Below are 27,768 nucleotides of genomic sequence, written 5' to 3' on the forward strand. Positions count from 1 at the left end.
TCCCTTCTGATACATATTGCTGCTTGCAGGTGTTTGACAGCTTTTTTATTCATTGTAGTGTGAGGCCAGTGTATGAGACCTTTTGCATTCAATGTTTTTAACCTCTTAATGTGTTTTTCGTCCATGTGTTGTACTGTTTTCATCATTGGAGGCACTGGAGGATATCTTGCTAGTGTGCTATTGGCAACGTTACTGCATACACCTGACAATTCAAATATGTATATTTCTGCCTGCTAGCAACAAAAGGAACTTAATTGTTGCTTATCTAATCTGGCCTGTTTGTCCAGTTTCAGCTATCTTCCTTTTCTCTCAGCCTTGGTACTTTCAGTCGTCTGGACACCATCATGGACCAACACAAATCCCTATTAATCTATTTAAACTGAAATGCTGGGCTTTGCAAAGGAAAATATGAAGCCTCTCTTGCCATTGATAATGCTGCTATATATATATATATATATATATAAATTCAGTGAAAAAACTTTATTAAAGGGATGTTATGGTTACGAGTAAAACCGGAAAACCCCCTGAAATTCACCAGTTATGGTAAGCTATGCAACCATAACTCACACCACATCACATGTCTGGCTCCCTTGTTTTTCCTTTACTGACATATCTAGGCCACCTGGTTTTCTTCAGTAACAGTCAGGAAAAAAATGAAAAAGGTACTATATTTGTAGGCTTATCCTTCAAATATGTTCTTACAGTAATTCCCTTAGGGTCCAGTCACATCATATGAAACACATACATAGGGGAAGATACAGGCTTGAAAGTCAGCAATCCTTCCTGTGCATGAAGATAATCAGTAAGATTATCAACACTTTCTGATAGTTCTGCTGTTTTTTTATTGCTGTACTTTCCCTGTATATCCTCATATTTGTATATATTGTACTCACACTTTCCTTAGGGTCCAGTCACATCATGTGATACATATACATAGGGGAGTAGCAGCTTTGAAACAGAGCAATCATTTCTGTGCTTGAAGATAATCAGTTAGGTTATGAACACTTTCTTGTAGTACTGCTGCTTTTTTGCTTACTTCACTTTCCCTGTATATGCTCATATTTCTTTGTGTTTTGTCTGTAATAATGCAATTATGTAGTAAGTGGGTTTTATTAGATACTTATTACATGTTTCACAGTACGCAAAACTATAATAAGAAATCATTTACCATGTCACTATTCAACATGGCAAGATTATGAATATTACACCTCCATCATGTATGCTGCACACAATGCCTTTGTTTCTACATGAGTAGCTTAGTATGCTGGAAAGAACTTCATAATAGAATGCTATTTATATCAATGCATTGCTTAATGCACTATGTAGCTCATGATATTTATTCCAATGATCCTTGACACTTTTTTGTCAACATTATAATAAGAATCCCTTGTGCAGACTTTTCATGAAAAGTAAATGCACATGTGATGTCATCAGTGATGTCATCAATGACATTTGTGATGTCATCTTTAATGTCCTGGGTGTTAGTCTTAGCAGTGCACGGTGGTGGCGTGAGTTATGGTTGCTTAGCTTACCTTTCAGGGGTTTTCAGTTTTACTTGTAATTATAACGTCCCTTTAACAAAGTTTTTTCACTGAATCTCATAGGTTTTTAGGAGCGCAACTTAACCATAAGTCCCTTTAACAAAGTTTTTTCAATGAATATAGATATAGATAGCATGCATTTGAAAGGTTTTATTAGAATTCCCTTAGTTCATATACATGTAACATAGAACATACTGAACCCCCTGCCCCACGCTAGTGGTTCTGATGTCCTCAGACTGTGCGAATGTCCGCGGACGGATCGGTCAACATCAACACTATCCAAAAACTCAGGGGGTATCTTACATTGTTGTATCATGCAATAAAAACACTGAACATGTTCAAAGAGCAGCATATACATAAATTCAATAGTAAATAAGAAGTGCAAACTGTATATGTAAGACACCAACAGTCCAATTACATAGCATATGCAACATAATGGAACATACCAAAAGAAAATAACATATCCCTCCAGCAGAATTACCTCACAGAAACTGCACAGCAAAAATCAATAGCACACCTAAGAAGCAGTAACAGCAAAACTAAAAAAACAAACTGGCAAGTACACTTCAATAATTTCATATATGTATACACTTTCTGTAGTAGGGTACACTGAAAAATATATATATATTTTTTTTTACACAGAAATGCCTACTACTTTGGAATGGCTAGAAGAAAATTTTCCTCGGGACGAAATGAGTAAAAACAGTTATACTAATGGTAGACACTACACTTCTCTAAATAAACCAATTAATAACCATTATTTTATGTGTACTTAACAGATATATATATTTTTAACAGAACATACAGACAATAAGAATAATACAGAAACAGACACCTTGGAAAATCATCTGCAGAGTTTAGAGCAAAAAATGGATCTATTCATGACAAATTTCATTATTTTGAAAAGCTTTGTAGAGGACCATATAAAGGAAAAAATAAAAAATCACTGTCCCACATGTATCTGTACACCTTCTCGATGTCCCAGCCAGCCATCCCCAAAAAATCCCCAGCAAGAAAAAAGTTATGATGAGACTTCAATCCGTTCCTCCCCCACCATCCAACATGTACAGACCCGTAATTACCCTCTATTTGTATCAATTTATGCTTCTCCCTCTCTTTCATAATTTTTAAATTTGTATACAATAATAAAATATGATGTGTACTTTTACTATATTCCTCTGTGTCTTGTTTAAAAAAAAAAAAGGCAGTTAGGGTGTCCGCCGACAGCGTGGGTGTCCGGGAAGTCCTCAATTAACCAAAATGGGGGTGTCCTAAGGACACTATGCCTGTTCGCACTTACCGCAATCAAAATGGAGGTGTCTGCAGGACACGATTTCTATCCCCATGTCCTCAACTATTCAAAATACGGTGCCCTTAGAACAAACCCTCTGTTCGCATTGTCTGCAACCAGAATTAATTGGGTTGCAATGCATTTAGTATATTTTGAAGAAAAAGCTGATTGCCAACATAAGTAAGATGTACTCCATCTCTACGAAAAATGTTGTTAAATGAAACATAATATTTTCATTGTGAAAAGAGGATATGCCAACATCTCTCAAAAAGGCACAAACAGCCTAGTTGACATTGTGCCTCGCTTCTCCATCTGCGTAATACGAGAAACAAATACTCTGGACTTTGGAAACATGTCCATGACTTTCCCAAGACCTTGTTTCATTGCAAATTGCAAAGATATTCCAGACACATGTCCTAAACTGTTCCCCAATTAATAATAATAATTATGTCTGGATGACGCTGTGTCACCAAAGTAGCACAAAGAGGTACCAAATCCAGCCACTTCATTCCACACACTCTATACCAGTGCACTTCCACATGAGGGAATCCAAGATGTGCAGCCACTCCATAGCGATCTGCATGCACCTCCAACCAATGTATCCAAGAGTCTCCCAAAATCCAGACACTCTGCCTTCTGAAAGACAGAGGCATAGGTATCTGCTCTCCTCTCAGAAACAATACTTTCTGACAAAGTCTCTCCTAACACATCACACCCAGTAAACATTATTGACCAATCCCTTGCACTGCTAAATCTCATTTGCATGCCTCTCGGCCTCAATATCCCTGTATGTAATACGCGCTGTCCGCGGACAACTGCGGAACCGTGGACAAATCGTAAAATCTGAGAGTGGGGAATGAACATTTAAACAGCGTGCCCCATTTCCCCTTTGAGGTTGGCTCTGAAAAGAGCCTTTTTTTTAGTTTTTTTTTAAGATGCTTCAGAAACACATTTATTTTGTACATTTCTTTCTTATTTTCTTCCAAATATCTTCACATTAGCTTCTCCAAAGCAATCCTTATATTCCAAAACAGCATGGCATTTCCCACAAAAGATAAAGACATGCCATCTGATTTAAAGTGAACAACATTACTAGATTCAATGTTGTCACTAATGCAAAAGAACATGCCAGCTCTAATCAAAAAAGCAAACATGCCTTGGTTAATTAAACACCTAGCAACATTTCGCTGGGGACAAAAAACAGAACTATTGTCCCATACTGCCCTAGGTAACAAAGCAGAAACAATAACCTTGGCATATGGAATGACTTTCATAACTGCCTCAACCAAGTTTTGCAGATCTTGCAACAAAGTAGGGGCAATGACATAGCCCAAATGCACAGCACCACAGTGGAGGACAAATACATCTGGCCTATTAAACCTAGCCATATTCTGATAAACTTCCAGCATTGCCTGCAAATTAAAAAAACAGGCACAGTGCACCACACTACCACCACTCCTTTTATGTTAAAATTGTTAGTCACATTCCAAGATTTAGGATACTTCTCCAAACCATTCACAAATATAGCTCCAACCACCAACACCCTGACTTTCTCCACCTATGCCATCTTCACTACACACAGCCTCTCTCAATACAAAGCAGAACCTCAATACCTGCTTGGCTAATCCCCAAAATACACTCCAATTTCATGATCAGAAGCCCCAGATGTGGCACGCCCTGTCCGCGAACAGCTGCAGTGTCCACGGAGCGCTTAACACTGGGGCAACCCTTCTACCCTTTCCACTTCACTCTCTGCACGATTCCCTCATTGGCTACTGTTAAGCAGTCACACAACCATCCACCAATCACATCCAAGAACTCTACATCTAACTCCATCATCACAGTTCAGCACTTTAGATGTACTGTTGATCACTCTGAGTACAATTGGGCCGTGACTGCAAAGCACCTACAGCAACAACTACTGTAAAACTCTCCAAGATTTCTGCTTGCAGATTCATGCACATCCACATGAATTAACACAAACTACAGGTATGAATATTTTCTGCTCAGTATATGTACAGATCTTGTATAAATGCATATAAACAGGGTAACTGCCACTTACCCTGTATAACCTGTAAAAAAAGCTTACTCTCATTTCTCCCATCTGCTATGATCAAGTGTCACTTGCAAAGCTGTCTGCTCTCTAAATTTTTATTTACCCATATTACTAACTGTAATGTTCAAACTGTTATTCTCTTCATTCATTCTGTCATTTGTGTAACCACTGCCACCTATTTATCCACATTTATCCTATGCACTATTTATACATTATAGTGAATAGGATGTACATACACTTTCCTTTCTATAAATTCTGGATATTTTACATATAATCTATCATTTGAACTTCCTTTCAGAATGATTATAATAGTAATCAGACATATCACACACAGCTGTCTAACAAAGTGTCATTTCATGTTAAAAGATGTGAGAAATAACAGTATAATTGTGGGAGAAGGCTTTGTAGTGTGTTATAAAATGGCACGCAGCCAGGATGAGTACATGCATCTTTTTTCATGTACACAGATAGCCAATATCATTTGAAAGGCTCACAGCTGAAACAACACCATTGCCTCTACAACTGTTCTTCCAATCTATACAGCTCTCTCATTCCAGCTGGTTGCCCATTCTGTTCTAGAATTGACAACAGCATTCAATTATACACATGTGCAGTCATGTCTATCACATCATGTACAACTATGCACAAACAGTGTAGTAAACCAACACATACAACATCTCCCCCTTCCCGTCAGTCTGCAACACAAGCACCAGACCCTTCATTGCAACCCTTACTTTATTTCAGACTCTCCTATCTCCAAGTACCACAGGATCACCCATTAGATTGCTAATCACCTGCAGTCTGGTAAACTTGCTTTGTCACTTTGCCACTTTTCCAGGTTTTCTTATTTGAACCTTTTGCCCTACAACTATCCTGGAGACTAATACGCTGCTGAACCCATCAAATCCTTCTGCGTTATTTCCGACACCTTCACAAATGCATACATTGCATTCTTTTCCCCACAGTTTCTGCCATTTACTCTGTATAAATAGCAAGAAAAGCATATGGTTATTTCTCCTATCTCCTAACATCCAATAACACTGCCTTAAAAAGCAAGGTGTGCTCTGTGAGCTTATTATTGTAATCATTTCTAAGACACGTTCAACTTCTTCCTTACACAATTGCAGGGAAGACCACTCTCCTGAAAACCAGCAACATTTGAAGTACGAACCAGAACTCAGAAGAAACCTACTCTTTCCATCCAAAAAAGTAAGTGCAATACTGCCATAATGTTCTAACTGTTACTCAAACACTGTAAAATTCTAGTATTGTAGAACAAACAATTGTATTAACCCTGCAGCATTAGATTCAGTATTACTGCTTGCCCCTCAGCAGCTGCATACTTTGTATTGTCATCTGAACACCAGTATAGTAACACACAAATACGAGAATAGCCTTCCCAACCTGAAGTAACAGCCCATTGCACAATCACACACCTCGACATACATGCGTACCATCATACTCAGACACTCATGCACAAAGCAAACATACACTGCACAACATACCAACCCACACTTTCTTTTTTATTCAACAGACCCCAAAGAATGCCTACCAAAAAGCAACTCCATAGAAAGCAACACAGAAGTAGAAGCCAAAATAGAAGTGTCCAAAATAAGCATCCACCTCTAGCAGAATTCGTACAAAAAGTTCAAACAAAACAGCTAATACAGTCACTAGGCTAAACAAAAACCAGCTTTCAGTAAAGAAACTTTGCCTCCTCTTTCAAAATGCAAAATGAAACAGAAAGTGATTAACAAGACTGCAGCTACCACTAATGCTAACACTGCACCTATAAATCTTGATGTAGCCACTAGTAAGCATACCAGAAAATTATTTTACAAAAGATGTTCTGCCAGAGTCCTTCAGAACATTATAAAAACAGGAGAGAAATCAATCACAACCCTTAAAACCTACCGTAGAAAATTAATCCTAGAAGCTCTCATACACAGTGCAGACCTTCTCAAAAGGAAATTATTTATTTTAGTTTTAAACAGAATAAAACCACTAACAAAACTAAGTACTAAACAACAAAAAAGACTTTTCAATAAACAGAATATCAACAAAGATAGCTTTACAAACATCTGTGGAGGTGAATGGACTCACACCACCAGCACAAAATCATATTTCAATGAAGAAGCATACAAACAAAAGCAAATAAACCCAATTGCCATGCATAGCAGTGGACGAGGGTAGGAAAAACTTAAGAATACCATTATGGAACAAGAAACGCTGCTAACAAAAATATCCCCAGAAAACTTAGTATCAACTCTCCATTCTACTGAACCAATGCGTCCAGTCTACAAATGACCGTGCACATCAATGTGTAACATTGTGAAACAATCTTTCAGATCTTTTTGCCAGTTCATCAATCGGTATGTGAAAGGCAAAGACAAATTGAAAATAAAACTATGACAAAATATGGACTCCCATCCAGTGCGCAAATACACAGGACTACAAGGACATTCATTAGCCTGCATTTCTGGACCTATTTGGAAAAGCACCTTCCACCCTATCAAAATGATGTCAACACACCATTCAACTATAAGAAATCTAGTTCATAAACTGTACTATGCCAAACGTCCTGCTTTAGCACTCGCCAATTTAAATAACAATCTTCTAGTTGGTACAGCCAAAGAACTACTCAAAGAAATAGAACATATCCATAGAAAATATTTTGGAAGTGAAAGCCACTTACAAAATGCAATTGCTTTACAACAGACTAGCAACAACTTTATATATGGCAACCTTCTACTACACACATACAAAAAAGAAATAATAAAGTTTAAAAGTACATCTGCTTAAGTACCAAACCATGTGTTTGTTTGTTGCTGCAGGACCTTTTATAAGAATAGCACAAAAACTGTAGACATAGTGTACAAAAAAGAAGACAATGAAGATTCCAAGTGGTTCCAATTATCTCTCTATCTTATAGCAGAAAACAAATGCGAAATTACTGACCCCTTAATACTTTGCAGTTACTGCACTGCAAAACTTCACAACAACCAAACACCTTCATGTGCTATCACAAATAACTTGGAATTATTCCCACTACCAAAACCCCTGCAACAACTTACCTTATATGAGAGCATCATGATTCAAACAGTGCACCAATTTCAAGCAATAATATGCCTTCAACAAAAAACAGCAAAACTACCTCCCTCTGAATTACTGAAAGGCATTTGTGGCAAAGCAGTTTATTTGTCATTAGATCTCAAAGAAAATTAACACACTCTGGGAGTGCAACGTCCAATAGATCAATCTTTAATTATCTTAGTAAATGTACCTACAAAAGACAAATTAATTTGGCAACAACTTGTGGACTTACATACTGTTAGACAAGCCCTGCAATATCTAAAAGATAACAATGAATGTTACAAAGAAATAAATATTGAAGAAAACCTGAGGGAAACCACTGAAATATTTCAAGTCTCAACAGAAACTGGTCAATTTCAGCTTCTAGATCCTGCTACAGAATCCAATTATTTAGACCATTATACAATTCACCAATTACACTCTAAAAACACCATAGATGATGCACTGGAAAAGTACCAAATGCGACAAGCCAAAGAATCTCCTATCAGCATATGGGAAAAAAGTATAGAAGCACGTGCCTTTCCTCTAGTCTTTCCTACTGGAAAAGGAGGAAGGTGCGATGATAGATCCACACAAATAACAGCATCAGAATACCGCTCTTTACGAATGTATTCTGAAGACCCCAGATACAGACAAAACGTGGAATACATATTCCACCTTCTCTTTGAAAGTGAACTAGCAACTCTATGCTACAGAGTTGAACACACATTGAAATCAGGTACCAATTTTCAAAATATATCAGCTACTCAATTACTACAAAATGTGCAAGAAAAAGATGAGGTTTTACAGTCAAGCGTTGCAAATCTTTTAGCAAACAAGCATGGTACAAAAGAATACTTGTTCCGACATCATAGAGATGTATGCTGTATGATAAGAAACCTTGGCACACCCACTTGGTTTGTGTCATTAAGTTGTGCAGAATAGGCATGGGAAGATTTACACGATTTCCTACGCATAGCAAACAAAAACAAAAAAAAATATAAATATAAAAACACCAGGAGAGCTCTGCTCTCTAGATCCTGTAAATGTATCAAGATATTTCCATCATCTCTTCATTGCTATGTTACACTTTATTTGTAATAAAACTGTTTCCCCCCTCGGAGTGCAACACTTCTTTTGGAGAAAAGAATACCAAGCCAGAGGAGCACCACACATCCACATGCTTTTGTGGATTAAAGATGCTCCTAAATTTGGTCAAGACAGTGATGCCATTGTTTTGCAGTTCATCCATAGATATGTCATTTGTGAAATCCCTTCACAAACGACACATAGTGACCTTCATGCACAATGTTTACAATTTCAAAGACACACATGTGGGAAGTATTGTTGTCACAAATATAAAAACAAAGGGAAATACTACACCAAATGCCACTTTGGTTTCCCTAGACCAGTTTCAACAACAGGTCAAGTAAACAACTTCAAGACTTCAGTTAGTCATAGTGTCAAAGGTAAATCACCTAAGAACACATATTACATAAAAAGAACAGAAGGCTCTAACTACATCAATGATTACATGCAATCAGTGCCCTACTATGGAATGCAAAAATAGATATGCTGTACATTGCAGACAATTCCACTGCAGTTGCACAATATGTCAGAGCATACTTTACCAAATTAGAAAAAAACAGAGCTCCAAGACCCATGGGATGACATATCATCTGACAAAACACTATCACAGAAATTGTACAGCTTAGGCATAAAAATGCTCTCCCATAGAGAATGTGGCTACTATGAAGCTGCAGACCGTTTAACCGGTACTGCATTGTATGGAAAATCTTTAAATATAGTATGGTTTAACGTTGGTCCTGCTAAATCTAGACAAAGAGTTCTGAAATCTTATGAAGACATAGAAACAACAGCCAAAAATGATCCCAACAGCCAAGACATTTTGAAAAACAATTTACTAGACACATACTACCCAAACAGGAGTACCACTTTGGAAACCATGTGTCTATACCACATAGCCCAAAACTTCACAAACAAAAATAATATTAAACCAGATGAGAAGAAAGGTAGATACAGGGTGGAAAATTGTGAAGGCAGCTTAGTGAAACTTTCCAAACGAATCTTAATTAATCATATCAAATTGTCATTAAAAACTCCTCAACATAATGAACTGTATTACATGTCTCTGCTAAAACTTTTTAAACCATGGAGAAAAGAAGATTTACTCATGACTCCTTTGAAGACGCTTTCAAATCAAATGAAAGCACTATAACAGACGTAAACTTTACACAGTACAAAATAATGTTGCACAAAGAACAGCAACAAGAAGAAGAACTCCAGGCGCAACTAGATGTGGACACTCCTGACAGTAGTCAACCTTCTGTAACAGGAAGCCAAGAGCCACTTGGACAGCCACTAATAGCAAATGAGCAGAATTAGCCATGACAGAAGTAGAAAACACCATGTGTCAGTATGAGCAATCTACAGAAGACTTTGCTCTACTAAAATCATAGCTAAACAATGAGCAGCATAGCATTTTCCAAGAAATAACAAAACAAATTGAACGTGGTGTGCAGAAGGAAAGTAAAAATTGTACCTGCCAAGACTACAAACCTATACTGCTATACGTGAGTGGTCAAGCTGGTTCAGGCAAAACGTTCTTAATCACAATCATCTGCAAGTTCCTCCAACAATTGACAAACATCAAACTGTCAGCTGTTGTAACTGCCCCCACAGGTTTAGCTGCCTACAACATAGGCAGTGTTACTTAACACTGATTACTACTCCTTCCAGTAGAACACCAAAACAAATTAGACTATTACAAAACTTTCTCCAGAAGCTTCAATGGTACTACGCAGAGTTTTCAAACAAATGAATATGCAGCTAATAGATGAGGTAACCATGGTTTCCAATCGAATATTAGCCTTCAATTACCTCAGATTACAAGAGGTCCTGAAAACAGAATATGAAGAACTCGTTGGAGGAAAACACATTATAGTTTTCGAAGATCTTCTTCAATTAACACCAATTAAAGGTGAACCTATTTTTAAAACCTTAGGGCACAAACTATGCCGTAAAACTCTTGGCAGCATAGGAAAGGCAACCTTTGGCAACATGTCCAATACAGAGAATTAACTGAAAACATGTGTCAGTCTGCAGAAGCACAATCTATATTGAAAACCAGGCACATCCATGCACTCTATGGCCATAACTCATGTACTACTGATGTCATGGAACAATTAGCACACAAAAATGTAAACTGTATGTCCTTGATGCCAACTCTTGCAAGCTGTTCAAAATTTCATGAAACAATGTTAAAAATAAAATGCAACCAATACTTCAAATTTGCTCCACAGACAAACTGGACGGACATGGTATGACACTACCCATGTGTCAACAAGCCACAACAAGGCTAAATACCTTAGGAAACTCTATCTCTAACACAGCTGGTTTGGAAAAAATATAAAAATTATCTTTAAACTGTGGAGTAATGGTTAAGCGTAACCTTGACGTGGACCAAGGACTAGTTAATGGAGCAATTGGTACAGTTGTTGGCTTTCAAACATACCCACCTGACAACAACATTCAGTTTGTCAATATGCTCTTTGAAAAACTATCAGAAGTTAAAAGAATAGGACGCTCAACAGCCCACTTCCTTCTTTTCTAAGACCTATATGTACGCAGATCACAATTTTCTCTAACTCTAGCATACACAGTCACCATTCACAAATCACAAGGTCTTACCCTAGATAAAGCATTGATAGATTTTGGTAGCACAGTGTTTAAAGAAGGCATGAGCTATATAGCACTATCACACTTATGTACACTTAACAGACTATTTCTAATCAACTTCGATGCAAGTAAAGTAACTGCTGATATTCCTTGCATTCTAGAATACAAAAGGCTGCGTTCACTCTACACCCCAATCTAAAAACCTATCCTGTTCTGCAAAAAGCAAAACTTTTTAAAATAAAATGACTTCACTCTCAAATTATGCAGGATCTCAAATGCAATTCCTCCAAAGAAATTAAAAGAAGCTACTACTTCATCAAGGACCACAACCAAAGAAGAATCTACTGCACAAACAAAGTCAACTACCTCTTCATAGAAACAATGCGCACTCTGAACACCTGACTTGGACACAGAACTGTCAGGTCCATTCAAATTTTCAAATACAACTGGTGTAAATTGCTACGCAAATGTAGCAATCAATATTCTATTCCGGTTGCCAACAATTATTGACAACATTTACTTACGCGGGACAGGACAATTGTGTTTGCAAATGTTAGTCCTTCATAGAAATGCAATCAACAATCCTGACAACACTTACAGTGTTTCCGGAATAAGGCAGGAATTGGACTACTCTGCTGGAATGGTCAAATTCACTATAAACACAAAAGAAGATCCACAAGAATTTCTAATTTACTTACTACAAGTACTAGAAAACAAAAACATACCTATAGATGAAATATTCCAGATTTCATACATGTGGAAACATACATGCACTCTTTGCAGCCATATCACACAAGAAGAAGTACCTAATGAACGCTTCGTATATGTATCCATACCTAACTGTGAATCCATTACATTTCAGCAACTAGTACAAAATGCAAAACATAGCAGATTATGTACTATCTGCAATTCAGATAATCGCTCCACCTTACAAATATAGACACATGGTAAATACGTAATAGTAATGCTTTTATGTTACAATGCAGATGGTACCAAAAACAACTGTAAGCTGACCGGATTCACACATGTTCAAGTATCACTTGGTAAGAAGCCATTCACAAAAATTGGTATAATCCACCACGCAGGAGCCACAACCAATGCAGGTCACTACACTGCACATATAAAAAAGAATTGTGGATGGTACGAATGTAATGATTACTACCATTACTCTAAAACAGGGATTACCAGCAAATTTTGTAAAGGCTTACTTAATATTCTTAAAACCAAAATGTAATAACTAATCTGTGTATGAACATAAACACAACCTCAACTTCAAAACTATGAAAAGTTAGAATATTCCAATAGGTATCTAACTGCCCCAAATTATTCAACAAGCAAACAGATAAATGAATACCACTAAAATGAAACAAAAAATAAACAGTTAGAATTACACCAACAGGTATCTAACTGCTCCAAGATTCTGCAACAAGCAAACATATAAATGAATACCACTAAAATTAAACAAGAAATAAACAGTTAGAATATGCCAACAGGTATCTAGTTCCCCAAAAATCTGCAACAAGCCAACAGATAGATGAATACCACTAAAATGGAAAAATAAATAAACAAATAGAATACACCAACTGCTATCTAACTGCTATCTGATCTATTAATTGCAACAATACTACCACCACTTCCAAATCAAAAACCATACACCTATTCAATTCTTCCTACTGAAATCAATGAAAGAAATATATTGTACCACAACATGGAAACACTTTTTTTGAACCCAGCATGGATTTGTTTCCCACAGACCCAATGATTTAATGAACAAACACAGGAACTGAGAAAATTGCACAGTGTACTGGTTTGAACTGCAGTACTTCTAAAGTACTAACTATGAGGGTCGACAAAATACAGAAATGTCTACTATGCAATGCAATACTCATTATAAACTACCTAAACTAAGATGTGATTTCTTCTTTTATCACATTGATTGAAAAAAATGTCTGCTCCAACTACCCATGTCATGAAAAAACTGCATACAACCACAAACAGTCAAACAGTAAGTATATAATGATTGGACTCACAAACACCACAGCATAACACACTCATTCAAGCAAACACCTCACCATAGACCACAATCCAAAATGTTTGCTTCCACGGGTATCTTATGCTACAGTGCTTGTTGCCAAACAACACAATCTTGACTGAATGGCCTGGCCAACACTCTACATACAGCCTCAATAAATGAAACAGGAAGTATATAATAATTAGACTCACAAACACTGCAACATAACACAGCCATGCAAACGAACACCTCACCAATAAATACTGAACACAATCCAACAAACAAACACACATCATCTCACTATCCTATAAACACTATTACACTACTGCCAATCAGTACTCACATTTTTGAAAACATATCCCCTAAGCAGCCCACATACCACAGTCAAAATGTTTGGTAGCATTGGTGTGTAATGCTGTGGTGGTTGTGGCCAGGGCCTAGAGTCGTGCATGCCAACCACCGCAGCATAATACACCCATAGAAACAAACACCTACCAAATGACCACAATCTAAAAACATAAAACATCCACATCCACTTCAAAACCTATCTACCCCAGCGCCCAGTGTTTAGTATGTCCGTGGACAACCGCGGTAACCGCGCACACCCGAACACATCATGGCCTTCTTCCACCTAAACAAATACATCATTTGACCCATCTCTTACTCCCCCAACCTCTGCAAGCACTCCTACACACCAATACACTCCCCAAAATTGGATTTATGCTCACTTCCATGCCACGTTGACCACAGATGTCTGCGGATCCAATATGGCGGGCGCATCAAAAGTAGGTGACGCACCTCACGCTTCACCCCAACCAATCAGTGAACACGTAACATGTCCCTGGGCACAACCCAAGCCGATTATCCAATCAGTGTCCTGTCCACAGAGCGAACAGGGAAGTGTGTCAGCGGAGCGGACATAGATATCACTAATTTATTTAGACCCACTTTTTGTTCATTTTAAAAAAAACTAGTGGATGGATTTTCACCAAATTTACAAGAGCATGCTATCGGGATCAAGCCACAGCTCCTGCCGCAACTTTGGTGAAAATTTGTCCAGTGGGTTGGGCTGTAGGCATGAGCAAAATTTGTTCTCCTTTCAGTCTATGGGAAAAAATGAAATTTTGGGCCCCCCCCTATAACTTTGCCCTCACTTGACCAAACCTCACCAAACTGTGCACAGAATTCAGAGTGGCCCATATATTTTTTTTCAAAGTTTGGTGAGGATTCTTCGAGGGGGAGCAAAGTTATAAGGCACCCAAAAAGTGTTCTTCCTATGGATTTAGCAACTTAACCATAAATACATGGCCACTACCGCAGGCCATGTAATATACCCCGCCTAACTGTGCATACCCACATTTACTACATTCCGTCTCTGTGTATTTTATTTCATTTATTAATTTTACTATGAATTTGTTAGGCGCTTATACTTCAAGAAGCTGTGTTTCAAAGTGCCCGCAGAGCAAAGGGGAGGGAACATAGAAACAAAAGCAAAGAATACACAGATGACCAGGGAAAAAGGGGTGATCCTACTTGGCATTTTGAGCATTCAGAATGTGCAAGTGCAGGGAGAGAAGTGGCAGAGGGAATGGGTTATCTGCCAGGAGTTCCACAGAGGGGGGAGAGGGCCACCAAAAACTGTGGGGCAGGCCCCCCAGTGGTTGGGGCAGTAAGGTCTGGGCACCCTGGGGCCAGATTGACACACCAATGTGCCCCTCTGCACCAAGGGGAGTTGGGTTACCAAAGGAAAAAAGTGAAAATGGTGGACCACATTTTAGGGGGGGCTGTGGGGCACCCCAAACTGACGGGGAATTTTCTAATGGGACGGGGTGGTGATAGCCTACCCCCAACCCGCAATGGAGTTGGGGCCATGTCATCCTGCCCTCCCTGGGGCCAGATATCTGCTCCTAGGTAATACATTCTGGGCCGATTCGTGCAAGTCAGACCTCTGTGCATTCCCACGGGTGTCCTCTTTTCAGAAATGCATGGTGTTCTGAATTTTCCTTGGTGGCTTGGACAACTTAGGCCCAAATCTGCATGGTGTGCACATGAGTCAAAATCCTGCAATCCTGCTGTGCGAAAAGAGTTGTGGTTACCTGTGTTTTCGGCTTTGCCCTTTGCGCCCCGGTAGGTGTACCCACACATGTGAGGTACCGTTTTCATCGGGACACCTGGTGAAATGCAGGACGGTAGGCCATGTGTTGTTGGCAGCGTGTTTCAGTGGGTGAGCTGAGTGTAATCTGCGGAAATTGGTGTTTTTTCGCCACATATCAGACTTTGCCAGGGTTTCTGGTTAATAAATTCTGGGCCAATTTGTGCAAGTCAGACCTCTGCGGATTCCCACCGGTGTCCTGTTTTTCGGAAATGCATGGGGTTCCCTATTTTCCTTGGTGGCTTGAACACCCTAGGCCCATATCTGTATGGTGTGCCTTTCTGGAAAAATTGTGAAATTCAGCTGTCAGAAAAGACTTGGATTTAGGGGTGTTTTAGGCTTTCCCCTTGGCACCCAGGTAGGTGCACCCACACATGTGAGGTACCATTTTCATCAAGACACGTGTGGGAACGCGGGTTGGTAGGCCATGTGTTGTTGGCTGTGTGTTTTGGTGTGTGAGCCAAGTGAAAAGTGTGGAAATTGTGTTTTTTTACCACATTTCGGAGTTTGCTGGGATTTCTGGGTAATAAATTCGGGGCCGATTTGTGCAAATTAGACCCCTGTGGATTCCCACAGATGTCCTCTTTTTGGAAATGCATGGGGTTCTCTGTTTTCCTTGGTGGCTTGCACACCCTAGGCCCATATCTGTATGGTGTGCCCGTCTGGAAAAATCGTGAAATTCAGCTTTCTGAAAAGACTTGGGGTTAGGGGTGTTTTAGGCTTTCTCCTTGGCGCCCAGGTAGGTGCACCCACACATGTGAGATACCATTTTCATCGGGACACGTGTGGAAATGCGGGAAGGTATGACATTTCTTGTGTTTGTTTAGTTTTCATGACTTTTTGACCCATTTGCTGGTGGCCTTTGTCACACAACCCTTTCATTTCCCAATTGTACCTTACATTTAGTTGCTGCTTTAGGCACCATACACTTTTGGAACCTGCACAAGTCACCTATCCTTAAAAAGGTCATCCTGTGCTCTTTCAAAAAATGTATGCTTGCCTTTCCTCACCACATTGGTTTTCCTGATTTACACATGCTAATGGCATCTGTTCAGGCCATAAGCATAAAGCTCTTGTGCACCATGGCTCAGTGTTTGACTTGTGGTATTGCTTGTTTTGTGAAACACTACAAAAAATGTGTTCTTCCCCAACTGCAAGAGTCGGGGTAATGTAGGAGAGCATTGTTTTTCTCAAAATTCATAGAAGCCATTGCCGTACCAAGCCAACCATGTCCACCACATACTTTTTTTGGTCATTTCCCCGCTTTTTCCCCAAACTATGGCATTTTCCCCTACCTAGTTGTTGCCCGACATTTGCAAATCACCCCTTCCTAAACTTGGAATTTTGTCTACTTTTCAGAAATGTATGCCTTTCTGTCCTCCAATTTGGCTTTCCTACCCTTTTGTTCCATTCTGTCCACGGATGTCTAATTGGCAAAAATGGCCAAAATTGCCTACCTCTCACAAAACGGTTGATAGCCACATCAATATATATTTTTTTTGTTTCCACTCAACCTGTTCTTCAAAGCCAGGAAATCGGGGAATTCAGCACAGCAAACATGTGTTCCTATCACTTACAAGGAAAAAACCACAGGCTTCTTTGTACATCATTTTATTGCAATTTTTAGAAAGAACATGAAATGTACAACCTTTTTGGTTATTTTCTCTCAACCCCTACAGCAACCTAGGATTCCTGGGTAGTGTTATGACTGCCTACATGTGAGAAAAAAAGGGGCCAAATTTGGCCGAGATATCTCATGTAACAAAAAAGTTAACAAGGCATTGAATGGTGACAGACCTAAATCACAAAAAAAGGCCTTGGCACTGGGGGGAAAAACCCATGGCACTTAAAAGGTTAAATGCAATGAAACTTCAAACTATCAAAGGGGTTAAATGTAATGAAACTTCAAACCCAGATTAAACCTACAGCAGGAATTTGACAGTAAGAATAGAGCCAAATTGTGGGCCAAAATCTCTCCCTGGAGCTGTCCCGAAGACCTGCTTCAAGCAATCAAGGCCTTCCATAGCAACACCTCCATATTAGGCTAAATGATAAAGGAGAACTTTCATATGAGATCAAAACTGATAAAGGAGTTAAGCAGGGTTGCCCATTGGCATCTATATTATTTAATCTTTATATGGCAGACCTACCATCATCAGTAAAGAACCTGAAAGATTATACACTGAAGATTAATGGACAGCACATCTCATGGATTATATATGTTGACATTTTGGTGCTTATGGACCAGACCCAAATCGTGCTTCAGCGCACATTAAATCAGCTTCAACAATACATGTAAACAAATGAGTTGGTGATAAATAGCAACAAGTTCAAAATCATAATCTTCATAAATGGGCATGGTAAAAAAAGAGAAACATTCAAATGGAAGCTAGGAAGTGTCCATTTAGAACAAGTCGATTCTGTTCACTACCATAGGCATTCAATTTAACAAAACCACTGGAGAATTGCCATGGGCAACAGAACTAAAATCGGAAGTAAAAATACTTGCCATCCAAAGGGCCATATTACATGCTCGATATGGGAAATTCACCATGGTCTCCTTGATTATCTTCCATAAACAGAAAGTGATATCACTGTAATGTTTGGAGGTGCAGCAGGCTTACATTTACTGTGGAGATCATGGAATACAATAGAAGGAAACCTTGGAAAACAGTGCTAAACCTGCCAAATGCGTACCAGTAGTTGCCATCAGATTCAAACTTGGGTTGCAATCATTACACTCAGTAATGCTATCGAAATCAATGTCTCTTTTAAGGAAAATCTTGAAACAGGACTTGGCAATCCCTTATCGAATAGAAAAACAACCATCACACGGAATCTATAGTTGGCTCTTAAAAGAATGGCGTAAGAAATTCCTGGGCCATTTGTCAAATCTCGACGTCCCTTGAGACCTTGATTAGCAATCCCTGTGTGGTAAAAAGAAAACTCAAAATACAGGATTGTATTGAAATTCAACAGCTCAGAGCACAATACAAATTGCTGTCTTTATTGCCAAATGAATCTCGTGCAGTCAACACCATGTCAAAGTATTTAATGAAGTTTCCTAATCGGCATCACCGTAACCAATTCTTGCGACTAAGGTTACATTTATATCTCACAAAAGAGATAATGTATGGTTGGAAACAAAAGTAGTGTCCGGATAATCAATGTTGCTTCTGTAAACAACCAGACACTATAGAATTGATCAAACGTCTGCTAACCTCTTGCCCGGCTGTGACGCCAGAGAGGACATGCTATTTAAAAGCACACATCAAGCGATTTAAACACACTGTCATTGGATGAATGGTGGAGTCTATTTGTGTTAGGCGCAAACACGTCTCATATTTGTGTTAGGCTAGGGAATAGACTTTCTTGACAAGATACTAGAGACTAAGAAGCAATACAAAGTCTAAAATGCCTAAAGACGCAGCGATAAACTTTAGATTAATGACTGAATGTAAAGATGATGATGACAGAATGTAATCATGAGTGAACAACATTAAAAGATCATTGTATGTGTACATATGTTTGTAATAAACTACACTACATTAAAAAAAGGAAAAATGTGGCAAACTAGCTCCCCAGAGTGTGGCAAAACTCTATGCTACTCCTCACTGATTAGGCCCAATAAGGCCAAAACCTGTTTGGGGATGCTTGTGTTCTCGAGCAGAAGGGATGTGACCAAGCAGTTTGGGCTGAACTGCCCCTTTTGGGGTAGAACCAAGCCTGATTTGCACATTGTCTATCCCCTTTTGTAATGACTTGGAAGGAGAAGAAACATGGTCTGGAGTGTTGCCCAGAGCAATGCCAGAGGTTAGGGTTAAATCAAAACCTTCCAGACATCACCTTGTAGAGGAAGAGCCAAATCCCCCTACATGAAGCTCCACCCCCATCTTGCCTATATGTTGGGAACCGGAAATTGTGACATGCGCAGTACCAGTGAGGATGACTATACTGCAAATAATTCTTGTGACAAGGTATCCACTGAGAAAACCTTATATGCATTCACAAAGAAATAATGGTCTTCCGGAGAGAGTCCCGGAAAAAGTATGAAAAAGAATTAGAAAAAGGGCTGGTGACGTCACGTGAAGCAGAACTGATGCACCCAGAAAAAGACACAAATGAAGAAGGAACATAAACATTCTATATGATCTGAAAAGGAGGTGTCGGAGACAAGCAACATTTTGGGATGAAAATGAAGGTGCTTATGCGAAGAAACAATGAAGAAAATGCAAAGTCATTTTAAACTTGTACAGATGCTGTAACGCAAGTAGACAAAGTAATCCTGAGGCTGGCTACATAGTGGATAGATTGATGCGATGCGCCAATGTATAACGTCCCCAGCTATCTCAACAAAAGTTTAAGCATTAAAACCATAAGTAGAACTCTTAGCTCTAACGCAAACACGCATCTACTCATCCCTTGATTCAAGAATGTAAGAGCCAGCTCCAGTTTCCCCATAGCAGCCCCAGAATTCAGAACTCACTCCCAGTAAATATTATCAACAAACCTTCCAGCAACAAATTTAAGAAACTCCTCAAAACTTGGCTATTTAACACATACTAAGTTCCTCTGATTATGTATATAAGCTCTGTATGTAATGTCAGTGAACAATAGTTTGTAACTACTATGCAACCATCAAGATTGTATCTCTGTTGACTAGTAAGCCAGCACCACTGTATTAATAGACCTCTTAGCAACAAGGGTATTATTTAAGTAACACAATTTCAATATTGTTAACAAGCCAATGCACTATTATAACAAGGTTTCATTTGCCTATGAAACCTGACTCAACAAATTGAAAATCCTTTGTACATGTAACCCCTAAGGCTAAGTATACCTGTAAATCAACGCCGTGATAACCTGGGTTTGAGCTTACAACAAATGCAATAAATAAATAAATTAATACATAGGAATGTATAGCATCTGGATGTTCTGCAATGCACTTTAGCAACCTTAAAACCCTGTGAAGAGAAAGGGCTTGAGTGTGGCGCAGTTGGAAAATAGCTGATGGCGAAGGAGAATTCAAGAAAGGCTGGCTGGCCCGGCATCAAGAGGCGAGGCCACTGAGCCTCGTTGTCTGTCAAGAAGCTACATGAACGTGAGAAAGAAACAAACTTCTGATTGAGGTAGAATGGAAAAACACTGAAGGAGTCAAGAGCTCATCATTTAATAGCAGCATATGCAACAAAGAGCTCAAAAACGTGGTCTCCAGCCACTTGGTCAGATCGAAATAGACGTTGGGTCGAGCTACACCAAAACCAGAAGCTAAGACCATGCCACACTCTGTTTTATTCGCAGGCACAGTGAGCTACTACAAGGACAAGTTCAAAACGAATTGAATGACAGAACGCAGCAGTGATGATAGATGTTGGGCTAATTGGTGGAGAGGCATGACCTGGAGTAATCAGTTTGCGTGCTGCTAGCAAGTGGAATATTCCACAAGGGCACAAGCGTGCCAACCAATTATAGAGGGCCACGTATCAAAGAGCCCTATAGTTTGCTTAACCATTAGAGTGTTGAATATTAGTATGACACAGAAGATGACTTGCACTTGGGATGGGCATAGTTGTCCACTTAATCTTATAGACCAAATCACAACCCCCATCAGTTTGGAATGTATACCTAGATGTTCCCGTTAAGCCTATCATATCCCCAAGTATGTTTTCTTAGTTTGACACATAGTATGACGTCAATGATGATGAATTCTTCTCATAAATATGTGTTTTTCATGTAACACGTTGAGAGAAATCGAGCAAACGTCCATTGATGTCCGTTGTAAGTCCCTGTTTTAGATAATTGTTAATAAAACAGCACTAGGTTTTGCCAACTTCCTGGGTCGGTTTGATTATTGATGTATGAGTAAGTTCTGCATCCCCATCCATCTCTAAGTATTGCTACCTCATTTTAAAGGGCACCGGGTCCTGGGGTTCAACCTCTTTTGTTTTGCGTAAGTCACCCCGAATGGGACAGGAATGCCTGGACGTGGATCCCATGCCTGCTGTGCCTAGAGACCAAAGCTACTCCTCGCTGATGAGACCCAACAAGGTCAAAACATGTTTGGGGATGATTGTGGTCTCATGCAGAAGCGATGTGACCAAGCAGTTTGGGCTGGACTGCCCCTTTTGTGGTGCGAACAAGCATCATCTGCATATGGTCTTTCCCCTTTTGTAATGGCTTAGCAGGCAAAAATGATTGTCTGGAGGGATGCCCAAGCAATGCCAGAGGTTAGGATTAATGCCAAATCTTCCAGCCATCACCTATTTTGTTTTGCGTAAGTCACCCCGAGTCAGACAGGTATGCCCAGACGTGGGTCCTGTGCCTGCTGGGCCTAGAGACCCAAGCTACCCCTCACTGATGAGGCCCAACAAGGCCAAAACATGTTTAGGGATGCTTGTGGTCTCGTGCAGAAGGGATGTGGCCAAGCAGTTCAGGCTGGACAGCCCCTTTTGGGGTAGGACCAAGCATGATTAGCATATGGTCTTTCCACTTTTGTAATGGCTTGACAGACAAAGAACAATGGTCTGGAAGGTTACTCAGAGCAATGCCAGAGGTAAGGATTAATTCCAAAATTTCTAGACATCACCTCTTTTGTTTTGCGTAATACACAAAATGACACCTTCTTCCGGTTTTCTTATTCTGTATGTTCACTGTTGTTTGGGAACAGGCAAGGGCATGTCCTTGCATGTCACTGGTCTTATCTCTACCATCACAGATATTTGTGAACATTGGATAAAGACCTTTCATTGGACATTCAAATACCCTCAAAGTAAAAGTGGATTACATACATTTATGTGTTTACTGAAACAGGTAGGAACCATGCTTTTTTGATCACAAAAGAACATACAATAGATAAGAAATCTTATTTGACAGGAAGCAGTGAGCTTCTTGCAATGGGGAGGGTTTAAGTGACATTCTGACCGGGATGTGCAGGGAAGTAAATGGAACAGTTACTGGGAAGATTACATGGGTGGTCATAAATGTTAATGTTAAAAGTTAAATGTTAAAGGTATTTATATTGCGCACCGTCACCAACGGAGTTGGTCCCCAGGCGCTCAGGCGGATCTGGAAAACAAGAAGGCGGGCGGGTAAGGTTAATCGGGTGAAGAGGGAGTAGGAGAGTGAGAGAGGCAGTGTGCTGTTGGCGGCTTCATTTCAGTTCCACCATATGCTGAGCTTTCGTGTAAGTATCGGATTGGATCGAGACCCTGTGTGTTGTTGGGGAAGTTTATGTGCTGTTTGTTGTTGTTGCGGTGTGGTGAAGTGCATGTGGTTTGCTGGGCCAGAAATAGTTGTGTGAATTTTTGGGTGAATTATGTATGCAGAGATATGAAGTTGGGTTAGTGGGTTGTATGTGCTGGTTTTAGCAGGTCTTGTTCTATTTCAATATCATTCCGATGGGCAGGCTTAGTTGCTACTTTTATTTCTTGGCCTTCTTAGTGTTGCTGGTGATTGCCTGGCACGTTTCTGGCTGTTTGTAGTTGAACTTAGTATTATGGGTTTGGGTATATCTAGTCCCCCATCTGGTGTTGGATATGTGGATTGGCCGCTCGCCATTTCCTCGCTATCTATTTGACGGTGGTCTGTTGGGGCTTGGGTACAATATGGGGGCCAGGGTGCTATTGATGAATTGTCCTTGTCCTACTGTCTTGGTCTGACTATGTATTCAGTCTTTAGTGTCAACCTGTCATGGCTATCTCTCAGTTTGTAATTTGGTATGTCGTGGAATGTCTTTCTTAGATTCTGTTTGTGGTTGATAGCTTAGTGGGATGCGGGATTGGTATCTTCACTCATCATAGTTTCCACTATGTTTGTGCCCCTGTGGGCGTTCTTCTAGTTATGCAGTGAAGAGCCAGGATTTGAGCAGTTTCCTGAATAGTAGGTGGTTTCTTGTGGTACGTATGTTCTTTGGTAAGTCATTCCAAGTTTTTGGTGCTAGGTGAGAGAAAGAGGATCCTCTAAGTTTTCTCTTGTTTTAGGGTTTAGGTTCTAGGCGGATGTCATTGCTTGATCTGAGCGTTCTTGGTGGGTGATGTTGGCGCAATTTGTCAATCAGAAACTCTGCGCCTTGGTTGTGGATTGCTCTGTGCATGATGCACATTGATTTGAATTTGATTCTTTATTTTATTGGTAGCCAATGTAGTATTTTTAGCACAGGCGTGATGTGTTCTCGTCGGGACAGTTTGAGGAGCAATCTGGCTGCTGCATTTTGAATGCGTTGTAGTTTTTTTAGAAGTCGTTCAGGCATATCCAAGTATAGGTTATTGGCGTAATCTACTCTGGACATGACGAGAGTGATGATGGCAAGTGTTTTGTTGGCGAATGACAGGGACGGTAGGATCCTTTTTGCCAATCGCAGGAGAAAGAATAATTTCTTGAGTAGAGCGTTTACTTGTGGCTCTAGAGTAAGTTTGTTGTACATCAGGACCCCCAGGTTTTGTATGGTCTACGATGGGGCCAGGGTTGTACCAAGTTCCCTTGGCCAAGGGATGTAGTTGTTGTCTCCTCTGTTTTTTGTGAGGATCATTATTTCTGTTTTGCCTGGGTTCATTTTGAGGTATTTCGAGTTGATCCCGTTGAATACATCGCAAATGCAGTTCTCTAGTGTTGTGTTTTCTTCTTGGGTATCTTGTATTTTGAATATTTGAATATATGAAGAATATGTGTGTATCATAGGCACAGTTGTAGCAAGTGAGGCTGTGTCTTTTGATGATTTTGATTAGTTGAGACAGGTAGATGTTGAATAATAACAGGGAGAAAAATGATCCTTGTGGTACTCCACATGTGGTTTCTCTTGGGTTGGACTTGAAAGGTTTTATCCATACGGTTTCTGTTCTGTTTATTAGGAAGGATTTGATCCATAGTAGGGCGGTGTCTGTTATTCCAAATCCTTCTAATCTCGTGATGAGGATGTCGTGGTTAACTGTGTCGAATGCAGCAGAGAGGTCTAGAAGTATCAAGGCAGTACTGTTGTCTGAGTCTGAGTTTGCTTTTCAGTCATCCTATATTGAGAGGAGGTACTGATTACATTCCCCTCATAGATATGATAAGATTTGATATGCTATGGCATTTATAACGTGCAAGGGTAAGTGCAAACATCAGGTGTCAAGTGCTGGTAGGGGGCTGTAGGGATACAGAACAGTCCCCGAATGCAAGGGTTGCCAGGGGGGCAGTGCAGGTTTGCAACAGGCAGGGAGTGGACCTGGGATCGAGATCAAAGGGTAGCCATGTAGCCATTGCAGTGTCAGTTTCAGCCAAGAGATCACAGGGGAGAGGAGGAGAGAAAGAGGAAGGTCTTGAGGTGATTCCAGAACTGGAGATGGTTCTCCTCAAGTTTCAGAGAGCCAGGGAGGCTGCTCCAGGCAGATGCCCTAGCAGAAGAGAGAGATCTACTACCTACTTGTTGCTTGGAGAATTGACTAACCCTGAGGGAGTTGGAGGCGGATGAGCAAACAGGTCGAGAAGGAAGACATTTAGGAATAGAGAGTTTAAGGTATTGAGGCCCCTGTTCCCAGGCCCCAGAAGGCCTTTTGGACAAATGCAGAGGGTTTTGAACGTAATCCTCACCGCCACTGGGAGCCAGTGCAGAGATTTCAGTCCTGGAGATATACGATCCCTGGGCTTGAGGCCAAGGACAAGTCTAGCAGTCCTGTTTTGGATGAGTTGCAGAGGGCGGAGAGTAGAGGCAGGCAGATTTAGAAAGAGGCTGTTTCAGTAGTCCAGCCTTGAGAGAACCACAGCTCTGGAGACAGTGAGCTTCTGGGAGCAGGAGAGGAAAGGAAGAATACCTCTGAGGAGGTGCAGCTGGTAGTGTGACTTCTTAGAGACATCAGAGATGTGAGGAGAGAAGGAGAGTGTGGAGTTGAAAATGACCCCGAGGTTTTTTAGCCTCACAGGTGGGAACAGGAAGAGGGCCAAGAGATGCCGGCCACAGAGTGACAGGGAAGGAGGGAGCAGGTGTGCCGATGTGGAGAATCTCAGTCTTACTGGCATTAAGGCAGAGATCATTGGCGGGACACCACTGCTGGATGGCAGACAGACAGTCAAAGATTAGAGAAGGAGAAGAGGTGGCACAAGGGAGCCTGAAAATGAGTTGAGTGTCCTCCACATAGCACTGAAAGTTGGGGAAGAGAGCAGCAATGCGGTGTGCAAGAAGTGCAAAGTATTGGTTGAATAGCCAGGGAGAGAGGTCTGAAACCAACTTGTGTCTGGTCTAGCAGGCAGTACTCTTCTATGAATTCTTGGGTTGTTTTCTATACGTATGTTTCAATCAGTTTGGCAGTGTTGGGGATGTTGGAGATGGGTCTGTAGTTGGAGAGGTCCTCTACACTTCCTGATATATCTTTGAGTAGCGGCCTGATGTATGCTGATTTGAAGGATTGCGGCACTTTCCCTGTTGAGCGTGAAAGGTTGAGGACATTCCTGTGGAATTCCATGTGGGTTCCTTGTTTGAGGATTGATTTGCATATGTCTGGGCGTGGGTGGAGCAAGGCTCCTCAGGGGAGCCTGTTTTGTTGCTTTGATGTACCATTTTGACAAAAGTCTCCTCTGATATTTCGGGGAAGCTTTGTAGTTTGTTTGGGTGTTCCTCGTAGGGGTGGGTGGGTTCTGTAGTCTGATTGCATGGTCTGTTTTATATGGTTTGTTGTATGGTAATGATTTTGTTTTTGAAGTGGTCTGCTATGTCATTGCACAGTTTCAGCAATGGTATTGGCATGTTGCTGAAGCCAGGTGGATTTTTTATTTCATACATAGATTTAAGACAACCAACATGGGACATTTGTAAGCGCAGTTAGAGGGTATGGCCAGAGTTATGGATGTGACTATGATGGATGAAGGGCTAGAGTGGAAAATGTCTCTTAAAAGGCAGATGAGAGGTAGGTTAAGAGGATCACTCAGAGGAGAAGATGTATGTTTTTAGTTTGGTTTTGAAAAATCGGTGTGGACTGTTTCTTTGATGTCTGGGAGAAGAGAATTCCATGCAAGTGGAGCAAAAAGAGAGAAAGAACAGAAATTAGAGGAAGCACATAGAGACAAAGGTACCACAAAGGGTAGTCAAGGAGTCAGAACAGAGATTACGAGAAGGCATGCTGTATTGGATAGACGAGTATAGACGCTGTGGTGTATTTCCATGGATAGATGTGTGAATCAGGAGCAGAAATGTAAACATGGCCCTGTTTTGCAACACCACTCATCTAGTCTGGTGATGATATGAGGAAGGAGGTGTGAAGTGAGAGAGTTCAAAGAGAGTGCTGTTTGCAAAGTTAATGATTTTGTTGAGAAGCCATAAAACATAGTTAAGGGGGCCAAAGAGAATGCTGGCACTGTAGTCCAGTTTAGAGAATACCAGAGTGGTTAAGAGATGCTTGGTAGTGTTGAAAGGAAGGAGGTGCTGGATTTTCCTAATATTTAGGAAGTTGAGGTGTGCTGCTGTTGCAGTTTTGGAGATGAAAGTAAAGAAGGCATGAGAAGTGTCATAGATGACACTGAGGTTTCTAGCTGAAGAAGAGTAGGGGAGAGTGTCAGGTGGGAACTGGATATGCAGAAAAAGAGATGAGGGAGAGTATTTGCCAGAGAATAAGAACACCTTTGTTTTGGTTGCGTTTAACATCAGAGATTGCAAAGCCTTCCCATATCTAATGGCAGAGGGAAGTTTGAAATTTTGATTGAGAGATCAGAGGGGAGTTAAGGAAAAAAGAAGAAGATTTGGATGTTGTCTGCTAAGAGTGGGTACAAGAATCCAAAGGAGGAGATTAGTTCCCTAAGATTAGAGGTGAAGAGTGCAAAGAGGAGAGGAGCAGGGACAGAGTACTGTGGAACACCAACAGTTAGAAGAGTAAGTTGAGAGGTGTTGTTGCTCCAGGAAACAGATACTTGGTGAGGTGCCTGATAGGATTCTATCCTGACAAAGGCTTGATCATGAATCCCAAGAAGAAAGAGCGCATT

This window comes from Ambystoma mexicanum, chromosome 7q (genome assembly GCF_040938575.1).
Source record: "Ambystoma mexicanum isolate Mex_15411 chromosome 7q, UKY_AmexF1_1, whole genome shotgun sequence".
NCBI lineage: Eukaryota > Metazoa > Chordata > Amphibia > Caudata > Ambystomatidae > Ambystoma > Ambystoma mexicanum.